This window comes from Tursiops truncatus, chromosome 12 (assembly GCF_011762595.2).
Source record: "Tursiops truncatus isolate mTurTru1 chromosome 12, mTurTru1.mat.Y, whole genome shotgun sequence".
Classification (NCBI taxonomy): Eukaryota; Metazoa; Chordata; class Mammalia; order Artiodactyla; family Delphinidae; genus Tursiops; species Tursiops truncatus.
In genome coordinates this window covers 77,618,019-77,630,480 of record NC_047045.1, presented here as the reverse complement: position 1 = coordinate 77,630,480, position 12,462 = coordinate 77,618,019, and the positions used below count along the sequence as shown (strand labels likewise).

Here is a 12,462-nt window from a genome sequence, read left to right as displayed (position 1 = left end):
CTGGTACACTAACCTGCAGTAATACGTATCAGGTACGCTAACGTACAAGGCCCACAGCTGACCCAGAGAAAATTTACGTGCATTACTCAGGAATAAATGAGAGGGTGCTAAGACTGTGTGGACTTCACAAATATTCTATGCTGTGTATATACTTTTTTTACAATTATTTTTTATTTATTGAATAATTATAATAAAATATTGGCATTTTAAAAAATTGATCACCATCTCCTGAACCTAAAAACAACCCTGTCTTTTGTTTTCTACATTCCCTTCCAATCCCCAATCTGATGAATGTGCTATGTAGCTTTTTAAGCTAAAATCACAAACAAGAATGGAAGTTTTTTTCCTTTTTTTTTTTAAATTCAAGTCTAGTTGATTTACAATGTTGTGTTAGTTTCAGGTGTACAGCAAAGTCGTTCACATACATATGATTCAGTTATATATATGTATTTATATGTATATATATATATATATCTCACATACACATTCTTTTTTAGATTCTTTTCCCTTATTCTTTATTACAAAATATTGAGTATAGTTCCCTGTGCTATACAGTAGGTCCTTGTTATCTATTTTATATATAGTACTGTGTACACGTTAATCCCAAACTCCTAATTTAAACTTTTTAAAATTGCAATCAATTACCACCCCAGAAATGTCCGGCAATGTGGAGGAATTCCACAAATACGTCATCAGAATCCCAGCAGCCACTGTGACCTACTGAACCTCACAGCAGGAAACTTCTAGGAGGAAATTCAAGATTTACCTTTTCTTCACTTGCCTTGAGCTTGGCCTTGAACTCATGTGTCAGACTGGCAAATTCTCTGCTTCCACATAATATAGAGTTCAGAGCAAAGGAAACTAAAATCCTCCAACTCTGCTTGGTCTCCGCCTGTGCCGGCTGCCCAGATGGAGCAACTACAGGGAAATCAGAGACAACCCGAGCAGGCCAGATGGGGCTGTGCGGAGGGCTGGGGGCTGACTGGTGATGGCAAGCAGAACGGAGGCGTGGGGACACGGAACAAAAGCCAGACTTACGCCTTGGCGAGGCAGTTAAGGGGAGCTCAACAAGATACCAACAAGGCTTCTCACGTAATTTTAGAAAGATTTTTATACTGAAAGAGGAGCCTCATCACTGGACAAGACAAACATTTCAGATAGTGATAAGAGCTGGAAAAAAGATAAGAAAAGGACTAACCATTAATCATAACAATATCTACTTGGTTCCCTTTACTGAGGGGTGGGAGGCTGAGGGGAGCTTCACTCATTAAGGAGACAAATCTCAGAATCCTTGTCTGGTTTGTGTCACAGAACTTGGGTTTAAGACCTGCTTCCAGCTCTTAAATAACATGTGAGTTTTAGGTCGAACTACTTATGCTTTCTGAATCTCTTTTTCCCCATTTGCAACTTGAGGATAAAAATATCTGTCCTACCTACTTCATGGATAGAGAATCAAGTGTGGAAATGTATGTGAAACCACCTAAAAAACTGTGGAACACAAATATACAGTACTATTATTAATTTTTAGTGATAAATTTAACTTGGTGTACTACGATATCAGATCTTATAACAGTCTGCTGTTTCATTTTATTAACTATTAATCAGTACATTAATTATTACATGTTTATTATATAAATTTGGAACTTTCCAAGTTCCATTGTTAGCACTGATTTTGATCAATTCCCCAATAGTTACAGCATATAAAACTATCTAACTTGCCACACATGTGTCAAATGTCAACAGAAACAATGACACAAATCATGTACTTGTATTATTACATGCTAGAAAGTGTAGAAATGTAACCTAAGTGTTCACTGAACAGCTGGCGAATCTCAGCCACGGCGATGTTGGTCCCCAGGGGACATTTGGCAATATCTAGAAACATTTTTGGTTGTCACGCTGGGGCGCTGGCATCGAGCAGGTAGAGTTCAGAGATGCTAAAGATCTTACAACGCACAGGACAGTCCCCACAATAAATAATTACTTGACTCCATACATCATTAGTGTTGAGGCTGAGAAACCCTGCCTTAAAATGTTACTGCCTGTCTCAGTAAAAACACTAAAATACAAGAACAAATATGCCGGAAAATCTAAAACCAAAGCATTCAAACTCTGTCAAGGACCCAAACTTACTAACAAACTCTGTAAATACAGCCTGAAGCTGCTTCTCCCATCTTGCCTCCAGGAAGCGCACTCCAAATGCACCGATACCCGGACTCGAAGGAGCTCATTTCTAATCATAAGAAAACTTGAACCCAATTTGTATGAAGAGGCAGGAGAAAGGAACATCTGGTCTCCATAGGAATAGTGCTGAGGGAGCGTAACCCTTATAAATAAAGTGGGCAGAAAGCGGGCTGCTGCTAAGGGCGTCAAAAGCTAAGTAGCCATTGTGGAGCCCCATTGGGTCTATTTCAATTCAGCAGGATTCCTTCCAAATGCATATTAACAGATGAAAAGACAAACCAATCTGCAGAAGGGATGCCTAACAGGACCTCAGTCGACAAACACGGCTGGTATTCAGCAGGGGAAAAGCAATAAATTCCACAGAGACAATAGCCCAGCTTTCTGCAGAGCACATCACCTCAGTAAGCCAATTTCTCACAAGCAGGGTCTCAGCACTCACACCTGTTTTCATAAAAAAAAAAACTTGAACATCTGCAGCACTGCTTACAGAAGTGTTTGTCCAAGGGTTCATGATGCATTGTTGGCTCATGAAATTCATTTAATGATTTAATACCAGTATTTTCAAAGGAACAGAATAGGAATGGAGCAGAGACTATAAGAAAATAGAGAATTGTATCCCAATAATGGTAAAAATTGTTCTATGACATTAGAATTTTTTGTGTGCTTGTATGTTTGCCTGTATACTGGGTGGTGAAGTAAAATTATATCTCCTTGAGTAACGGTCTGAAAAAAGAACTTGAAAACAATGACTTAGAAAACCGCAAGTAGCAGTTTCATCAGAATGGCACATCCATTCTAATAAGACCCAAGGACAACCCAAGTCTAGAGAGTCTTGAAACATCCAAAGAATCATCACCCAAGGCAAACACTTCAGCTAGAAAGAAGAAGAGCGAGAGAGAAAAGGACTCTCCATTATTGATGTGCAGTTCTGGGCACCACATGTGACGTCCCCACCCTTCTGCAGGCTACAGATTAAGAGGAACTTTCCTTGGACATTCAGACCCTTCCTATGAAAGTTAAAAATGACCCCATAAAGAAGTCAGCCAAAGAACTGTGTCTTGAGGATGTGTGAGATTCTGCGAGATGGAGACAGAAAAGGACATTCCAAGGAATAGAAAATGGCAATCCAAAGACACGGGCGCTCCAGGACCACTTGCTGAATCCGTATGTGACTGAATCAACAAGTGAACTAAGCAGAGAAAGCCCCCAGCTTGCTCAGGAGAGGTGACAAGGGCAGCAGGGGCTGAGCACAAGTGTCAGGGATAACGTTGAGAGAGATGAGGAGGAAGAGGTAAGAGGGGAAGGAGGGATGAGGGAGAGGAGGCTGGGGGAGACCTTGCCTGTCCCTGCCCATCACCTTCGCGCCCTCCCCACTGTCCCCAGGAGCACCACACATAAGCCGTCTCCTAGGGACACTCTGGGACACCATCTGGGAAGGAGTCCACAGTAATCAGTAGCTCGAAGCCCAGCGTGGGAGGCAGCGTTGGCAAAAGAAGAAAATGTCCTTAGTGTTCGCAGAAACTTGGGAACTGATGTGAAATAGGAGTTCCACTCACCAACTCAACTTGAATTTCCGCAGACCCGCCTATACATCCACCCGTGTGCTGGGCACTGGAGAGAAACAAGAGTGATATATGATCTGATCCCTTCCCCAGAGGGGCTTATCAGCTTGTGTAGGAAGGGGGAGCAATGATTAACAGGAAACATTTGCAGAATCAATAAGCGAGTTTACAACAACTTTAACAGCATTGAGTTTCTGAGAGACGTGGTGAGACCAACAGTCCCACAAATATTACTGGTATGTTTCTGGAATGTCAGTGAGTTGAGAGGCCCAGCTACCTCTGAGCCATCACAGAAACTGAAAATATTTCAGGGGTTTTTTAAAAATCAACTTTTCAATAAAAATTACAGAACTAACATAGCCTAAAATAAAACCAGCCATGTAAAGATAAAACTTTTTTATTTTTCTTTCAAAAATTATCAAAATGCATCTCATCCATTTTCATCCCTGCTCTTTCTAACACAGTAGCACGGAATTTTTTTTTTTTTTTTAAGTATCAAATGTTGGGGCTTCCCTGGTGGCACAGTGGTTAAGAATCCGCCTGCCAATGCAGGGAACACAGGTTCGAGCTCTGGTCCGGGAAGACCCACAAGCCGCAGAGCAACTAAGCCCATGCACCACAACTACTGAGCCTGCACTCAAGGGCCACAGCTACCGAGCCCACGCGCCACAACTACTGAAGCTCGTGTGCTTAGAGCCCGTGCTCCGCAACAAGAGAAGCCACCGCAATGAGAAGCCTGCGCACCGCAATGAAGAGTAGCCCCGGCTCGCCGCAACTAGAGAAAGCCCGCGCACAGCAACGAAGACCCAACACAGGCAAAAATAAATTAATTAAATAAAAATAAATTTATAAAGAAATATCGCTGACATTAAAAATATATATATATCAAATGTTGAGTCCCACTCTGCATTTTCTCCCAAGTGTACTTCGAGTCTTATCCACAATTTGGCCAACAGCCTGGTCTCTACAGACCTCATACTGCTTTGGTGACGACTGGAACCAAAGATGCACAAGATTCAAAACGGTCAGCATGACTTTTAAATAACCCTCTTTTGTAACTTGGGATTCAAAATGGTCAGCATGACTTTTAAATAACCTCTCTTTTTTAACTTTTAGGAACCTGAGCCATTCCACAACAAGCGAGTTCATGGGTAGGCACCTCCCAAGCTTCACACCAAGATGAAAACAGAAGACCGTGCATCGGCATCCCAGGCTATAACCACATGGCTTCGCACGGGCTCGGAGACCTGTCTGTAAGGCACGTGCTTCAGTAACTCAGAAGCAGGCATCGCACTCCTAAACCTCAGTCGTGTTCTGTGAACAAAATATACCGCGGTCACGGTACCAGGTTATTCTTAGCAAAGTATTTCTTCATTATATACTGTTCCATTTAAGTTAAAAAATGAACAGGCTTAAAGCACACATTTCTCCCCTCATTTAAACAGGGGCTTTCCTCACCCTCATAAATGTGTAACTGTTTTCCTTCCATTCGGCTTGTAGCCTGATTGAAGCCTTCATTTCTATAGGTCTACATCTTAAAGCCACAATATAAGTTGTTCTTGGGCCTGAAGGTAAAATTAAACCAATCACTGCTGAACTTTTCCATAAATCATACATTATTCAAAATAAACCTGATTAGATTTTAGCTAGTAACTTTACAGAAACTTTCAGGGGAAAAAAGAAAAGAATAGCATTAGTACGTATAGTTTAAATTTCATAATTTACAGGAATTGAAAAGTTTTGAGACCTCAAGTAGATGGGCATGCAGAGAGACAGGGAAGGATTTAATATGTCCTGAGATGCTGTATGCCAGGGCTACCCAGGGCACAAGAACCCCAAGAGCTTAGCTGATCATCCCTGTTTTATAGGAAAGGAAATGTTAGCCTCCAGGGATTAAATAATTTGACCAAGATCCCGAAGGGGCAAAGGTAGAAATCCACCCTGGATTTCTTTAATTTTTAAAAAAATATATGTATTTACATCAATACAATTTTAAATGTTTCTGTGCTTTTTAAACCTGAGAACATCCCGTATCTTTTTTTTAAAAAGTACAATCTAACTTTCAGTTTCCTCCTTCAGAAGAATGATTGGGATCCACGCCCCTTTCATAAATACCTTTCCCCAGCGGTATCCGTTCTCCAAGCAGCAAAGGCTTCCACAGCTGGGGATGGGAACATGATAAAATGGAAAACTGCAATTTTAAGTTAACTAAGGAGCCGGAAGTTTAAAATGTAGTTATTCTGTTCTGCTGCTTTGCAACAACATTGCACAAATGAGAGCTTTTTTTTCTTGATAGTTTAAGCTACATGGTCATCATTCTAAGTATCAAGACCATAGAATAACCAAGGGGAATCTTCCTGAAGTTTCCATTTCATCTAATGCTAAGTAATTTAAACATTGTTGCCATAATAAAGAAACACAGATCACAAAGTAAAATATAAAATTTACATTTTGAGCTAAAACACAGGCAGTCAATGATATGTAGCATTTACATTAGGTTGCTTTAGCTACCTCATCGGGTATCCTAAGCAGGATATACTTCCATTGAATAATGTGACCAATGTTTCCTGGGCAACTAGTCTGTGCTAGAACTGTTCTGGGCCCTGGGATACAGCAATAAATACACCTTCCCCCCAAAAAAAAAATTCCTTTCGTGGAGCTTATATTATAGTGGGGAGACTGAACGATAAACCAAGAAGGTAAGTAAATTATATATTAGAAGGCGATTAAGTACTTTAGCAAAAAAATAAAGGGGGAAGGGGGAAACAGGCAATGTCGGGAGAGGGGAGCTATAGGTCTAGAAAGCGGAGCAGAGAAGTCCTCATGACTGGTGACATTTAAGCAAGGACTTGCTGGAGGGGAGAACATGCGGATTCTGGGGAAAGAAAGAGCCTCTGAAGCAGAGGACAGAAGGTACAAATGCCCAGATTGGTGGACAGGCAGGAAGTCAGCTCGGCTAGAGCAGGAGCCGTCGAGGGGACAAGGAACCAGAGGGCGCAGCCCGAAGGGACACTGTATGGGCTCTGGCTTTCACACTGAGATGGCAAGTCGTGATTAGAGGGCTGTGAATAGAGACGGCTCATCATGGGGCATATTTCAAGAGGACCCCTGCAGCTGCCCTGAGGATCTGGACTGCTGGCAGCAAGGGGGAAGCCAGGGCCTGTTGGGCTGGGAGGATAATTCACATGAGAGGTGATGTGGATGGGACTCCGGTGGGAGGGTTAGGAGTCTGGAGACAGGTGAAGGGAGAGCCAACAGGAGTCTCAGGTGGTTGGGAGTGAGCGGTGACAGGTCAAGGACGACACCACGATCCTCAGACCAAGCCCCTGGGAGAATGGGAAGGGCAGAGCAGAGCGGGCTTGGGAGGAAGAGAAGGGGGTGGGGTCTGCTTTTATCAGGTGGGAGATGCCCACTCGACATCAAGGTGGCAACGCTGAGTAGACACTGGGATTTAGGAGCCTAGAGTTCCAGGGAGAGATGGGCCTGAGGTACAAATTTTCTATCACCCACGTGAAGATGGTATTTAAAACATACACTGGATGAGCCCCCCGAGGGAATAAGTAAACAAAGGGAAGAGAAGAGGCCCAAAGAGGCCCAGTAGTGCTCCAACACCAAGAGGCCAAGAAATAAGGAGAAACAGGAAGAGCGGTCGGTCAGTGGATCCAATTAAGAGGAAACCAAGAAAATACGTTGCTGACAAAGCCAACTGAAAAAAGGCTTTTCAGGGAGGAGATCATGAGCAAGGACCAAATGCTTCTGGGAGTTCATGCAACAAGGACTGAGAACAGAGCCCCAGACTCAGCACCGTGCAGGCTACCGGTGAACTTGACCGGAGCAGAGTCCAGGTGGAGGAAGCTGGGCTGGAGTGAGTCTGAGGTCCATGAAATTGAAGATGGTGAATAGAAATAACTCGTCAAGGAGTTTTACTGTAAAGAAGGGAGAATCAGGCGGTAGGAATGTAAAAGAAGTGTGCGTGTGTGCGTGTGTGCGTGTGTGTGTGTGTAAATCCGAGAATTTGATGTGGCAGGAGAGAGAGGGGAAATTCTGGTGTTGTCCTTTATTAGCCAAAGGGGAAGGAGGCTTCTCCCCAAGCCTGTTCATGCACCAGAGGGGGAACTGGCCCTGGAGCCACGACGCTCTATTAGAGAAACTTCAGAAAAACATCTGAGAACTAATAATAAACACATGAGGTAAGGCACCAGGACAAAAGGGTATCAACTCTAGTAAGGAACTTTTTGGCAAATTATTTCTCACTGTGCCTTCTTATAATTTCCAGTTTTTTTCCTCTCTAGGTCACATGTAGGGTAGAAAAAGTAAGTCAAGGTTTTTGCTATGTTCCGGTTACTTCTGGGTTTGGGAGTTGTTTTGTATTTAACTTTTGATTAATTTGTGATCAATTGTCAATGGAATCTATATGTATATACATGTATGTGACTGTGTGTGTGTGTCTGTGTTCCATGAATGGGGGTACGCTTTTCGTGAAGCTCTTTACTCTCTATTACCTTTGATATCTTGGTTTTTCTTGGCTTATGTCTGTCTGTGAACAATGCTGCCTTTCACTTGTCACTCTACCTTCCAGGAGTGGCTACAGATGACTTGAAAACAAATCTATTTTCATTCTCTCCACTCAGAGTTTCTTTTCATTGGCTTTCAATGGTATGGACGTCTAGCTTTTGTCTTTCCCAGCCCATACACTCCGCATCTCTTTAGCCCTTCACATCTCAGCAATCCTACTCAATTCTGCAACTAGAGATGTGTCAAGGTCAAGTACAAAAACAGGATGGGGATTATAATTTCTTTCCAGTGTTGTCCTAAAGATACCCAGGATTTCTAAACCTTTATTTAAGTTTTAGGAACACCCTGGACCAACTTCATCCCAACACTACCTGCAGCACTTATCACATCCCTTTCCTAGAACAAAATGATTACTTAGTCTATCACTTTATATGTAAAGTTTATTTTTCCAAAAGGGCCTTACATTACCTTGGCACCAAAGCTAAAGTCCATCTGCTGTCTTCTGTTCCCTTCCAGAGCCTCTCGTCAGGCACAGAACTAATGAAAACGTCAGTCTTCTATTAGAGTGGGATCATGGGGAAAAAAACCTCTCAATATAAGGCCACAAAGAGGGACAGATTGACAGATGAAGTCTAGCCAAAGCTGCCTTATCATACAGGTTAACACATGGGCACCTAACTCTCTCTCTGGCAATAGTCAATGGGAATGATGACCATCGACTGAGTGTACAGCTTTGAACTTCATTAGGATCCAAGAAAAACAAAAGTCTTTGTCTTGTCTCTGACTAGAGCTTTAGGCCTGTCTGGTTTGGTAAGTAAGTAAGTATGTAAGTCAATGAAAGGAAGGAAGGAAGGAAGGGAGGGAGAGAGAGAGGGAGGGAGGGACAGAGGAAAACGGGTACGTATGTGTCAATTTATATCAGAGGGGCTTCCCTGGTGGCGCAGTGGTTGAGAGTCCGCCTGCCGATGCAGGGGACACGGGTTCGTGCCCCGGTCCGGGAAGATCCCACATGCCGCGGAGCGGCTGGGACCGTGGGCCATGGCCGCTGAGCCTGCGCGTCCAGAGCCTGTGCTCCACAACGGGAGAGGCCACAACAGTGAGAGGTCCGCGTATCACAAAAAAAAAAAAAAAAAAGATAAACCAGAATGAGCCAAAGTATTCCCAATTAAAGAGACAGGTAGTGTAGGGAAAGACCAACAAGATAACTGGTATCACATCCCAGCCCAGCAGCCAACCATCTTGGTAACTTTGGACATGCCATTTCATTTCTGTAGGTTTTCAGTTTTCCCATTTGAAAGATTGCCTAAGGTCCCTTTTCAACTCTACAACACTACAGACTATAAATAGCTGACAATAGAGTGTACCATGTATTCCTGGGATACTGACATTAACACCTCCTAGCATTTGGGAGTCCATCTGAGATAGAACTGAATAATCAAAAGACACTCAACCCACCATTACTAAAATTCAAACTGTTATAAACACAATGTTTAGAACCTTTCTGTGTCAACAGCCAGAAATTCAGGTTTATCAACTACTATTATTTCTTTTCCCTGTCTCTAATATTATTGCTATTTATTTTGAGTCCATACCTTTATCTAATTTTTTTTTTTTTTAGTTTCTCCAGTAAAACCATTTTATCTTGTTCCTTATTTAAGGAACACAATTTCAAATGACAAATGCAAATTATTATTTATTTATTTATACTTATTATTACTCCCCTTTTAAGGGATCTCACTAATGGGGTTTATTATCTTTATGTAAGTGAGTCTTACAAAGTGGGCTAAACCTGAAGGCACAGACAGACACAGAAAGGGGCCCCGTTAGGTATTTAAGGAGTGTTAGCTTTTCCCTCTAGGCTTCTCTCTGTGTTGTTTCCACATTCATTCGATAGCTGTTGAATAGGAAGAGGTCGCAGGGACCCTACGCTAACTTTATACCTTCTGGAAAAGGGAATGTGGCTCTTCTCGAACACAGTCTTGGACCACCAAGACAGAATCATCTGCTCTACTCAGTGGTTAAGTGAAGGACCACTTCAGAAGGATAATCTCTTGGCAAGGAGCCCAGCCCTTATCTCGCACTTCTAGGCCTCCTAGATCAGGCCTGGGGTAAGCAGAAGGCTTTGCAAGTCACTCCCTCTGCACTGAAGTATTGAAAGAAAGGTGTTATCTACTTGCATTCAAAACACCATGTCAGTATGGAGTGGAGTCAGAAGGTTCTTCAACAGACTTCAGTTTCTGTCTACAAGCTCTGGTGAAAATCAAAGTGGCTGACATGTGTTAATGCGACTGCACAAGAAGACAGGTGGGGCTTGCTCTGTCCCTGCTCTACGTGGCTGCCGGCTCTGTCACAGCAGCAATTTCTACTTTCAAAGGAAGAGCAAGAAATAAAACACTACCAGCATTTCTATTAATTCTAACCTACCTGGACAGCACTCACATTCCTCCATCCCTAAAAGACATTTCTGTAAAGGAAGACACACACTGAAGAGGCACACACATCACCCACCTTAAAATAACTCATAACCTCATTCAGCTGAAAGTAAGTACAAAACTTAGAATCCCTAAGTATGACGGAGGGCCACAGTGAAACGCTGAGACGTGTGAGGGAAAACTCTAGCAGCTGTTCTTCAGTACACTTACTTTCCAGAAATTCTATAAATAATCTTCCAAGTTACAATGACTGCAAGAAAGCTTCCTATTTCTGTCTCTCCACCTACCAATTTTCCGAGAATTACATGCTTGGCCAAATTAACATAAAGCTGAGGGAAGTGCTCTGCCAGGACGGGTCCCTCAGTCCTTGCTGATAAACTCAGCGCTCAGACAGACGCCTAATGAATGAGCCGCCCCTGAGGGGTTATAACATGAATCAATCATCCTACTTAAATAAAGTGCTCCCCGCTGCCGCCACCCCCTCCCCCCGCCACACACACACACGACGAAGGATTCCCTTTCTTTCTCAGAAAGTTGGAGACACAAGTTAAGGATAAACGTGAATAAAGAGTGAACATCAAATTACAAGCCGAAACTCTTAAACCAAGGAGCTCACTCAGCTCAAAAGTAAGGCCTGAGCAAGTTACATAATGAGCAGGAAACTATAAAATATAATCTCTGCGCACATTTTCATTTCCCTTCATGCCCTGAAAGAATTAACTGGGAAAGATAAGGTCATGGTCATCAGTGCTTTCACATGGTCAGACTGAGAAATGGCACTTTCCTGAGATAGCAGGAAAAATAAATCCATACAACATATACCATCAGCTTTGGGAGAGAGTTAATTAGTTAAAACGGGATGGGCAGCTGTGATAAAGCACTAATAGGTGTGTGAAAGCATACAGACACTCAACGTGAAAGGGACTGTTCCCTCATGCACACCAACGTGGGCAGCCCAAGTACAAAATAATGGAAAACAAAATTCAGCACATAACGACGTTACCAAAAGGAACATTTCAAGAAACACAGATATCTCACATATAACATGAAGTCTCAACTGCAAAAGGGGGAAAATAAACTTTTATACCCTTACCTTTGCCAGAACTTTGGACGTAGCCAGTTCTTCTCAGGCTCTTTTAATTAGTCCACCAAGTTTCCCAGAGTCAAGGTCTATATACACATCCGTGGACTCCCTCTTCTTCCGGCCCATGGTAAGGCAGGAAACAACGTCTAACACTTCAAATGCTCGGCCGTTAAGAGCTAAAAACAGATCCTGTGCAATGCTGGATATATTTTTGTCTGCTAGCTACACACCCTCATCATGTTCAATTTTTTCCATTGGTGGAGGAGTATGATGCAGACTTAACCAGAAAGTGGTTTTCCATGGGCTGCCGGCAGCGATTAGGCAGGACCGCCTGCCGTCAGGGCCTCGGCTCGCCCATGACTGCGCTGCTGTTGGCCTCACATTCCAGAATTACCACCAAAGTTCCATAGGAACGCGCCTCCAGAGTTTGCTGAATAAAGGTTTACTCACTTGAAGGGAACCTCAGCTGTTTTTTTAAGCCTTTTCAGCAGGAAGAATACACACCTACCATCCTTGTGTTTCCAGCGGTAGTAAACATTCTGTCTCCAAAACCACAGCTGGAATGTGATGGTCATAAAAACCCTGCCTCAAGAGCAGCCCTTCAGAATAATTTTGTGATTTGCAAAATAGCGGGTGTATACTTAACTCTGTGTGCCTTGCTGGAGTTACTTCGCTTTTCAGTGAA

At 42.8% G+C, this 12,462-nt stretch overlaps 1 protein-coding gene across 10 annotated transcripts in view; it reads right to left on the bottom strand.

Moving 5' to 3' along the window:
- The window catches only part of TIAM2 (TIAM Rac1 associated GEF 2), a 237,245-nt gene that overhangs the window by 120,247 nt on the left and 104,536 nt on the right, over positions 1–12,462 (bottom strand). The window contains exon 1 of one of the 10 annotated variants that reach the window (XM_033867869.2): positions 11,787–12,118. The exons of 8 other annotated variants lie outside the window; for them this stretch is intronic. The gene's annotated coding sequence lies outside the window, so the exon portion shown is untranslated. Of the gene's footprint in view, positions 1–11,786; positions 12,119–12,462 lie in introns of those variants that run through there. One more of the 10 variants, XM_033867866.2, reaches the window with a different exon arrangement.